Source organism: Trachymyrmex cornetzi, unplaced genomic scaffold, assembly GCF_001594075.2.
Source record: "Trachymyrmex cornetzi isolate Tcor2-1 unplaced genomic scaffold, Tcor1.1 scaffold1837, whole genome shotgun sequence".
Classification (NCBI taxonomy): Eukaryota; Metazoa; Arthropoda; class Insecta; order Hymenoptera; family Formicidae; genus Trachymyrmex; species Trachymyrmex cornetzi.
The window spans coordinates 10768-11317 of NW_017296460.1; positions in this window are offsets into that span (position 1 = coordinate 10768).

The following is a 550-nucleotide window of genomic DNA, read 5'->3' on the forward strand; positions in this document are numbered from 1 at the left end:
ATTTCAAGATGCAGAATTGCAAGCATTACTCGAAGAAGATTCATGTTTATCGCTCGATAGGTTGTCAAAAGAATTAAATGTTGATAGATCCACTGTTGGAAAACGTCTACACGCAATGGGAATGGTGCAAAAAGAAGGAAATTGGGTGCCATACAAATTGAAAGAGAGAGACATGGAAAGACGTTTGGTCATCTGCGAGATGGTTCGTCAACGACAACAAAAGAAGAATTTTCTACATCTTATCGTAACTGGCGATGAAAAATGGATCTACTATGATAACCCTAAACGCTTGAAAGCATGAGTGATGCCAGGTCCATCAACGCCAAAACGAAATATCCATGCTTCGAAGATTATGTTGTGCATCTGGTGGGATCAGAGAGGTGTTATATTATGAGCTGCTCAAACCGTCCGAAACCTTCATGGCGATCGTTATTGACTATAACTGATACGTTTAAACCAAGCTTTGAAAGAAAAACGACCGGAATGGGACAATAGACACAACAAGCTGATTCTGTTACATGACATCGCTAGGCCACACGTTGCAAAACCG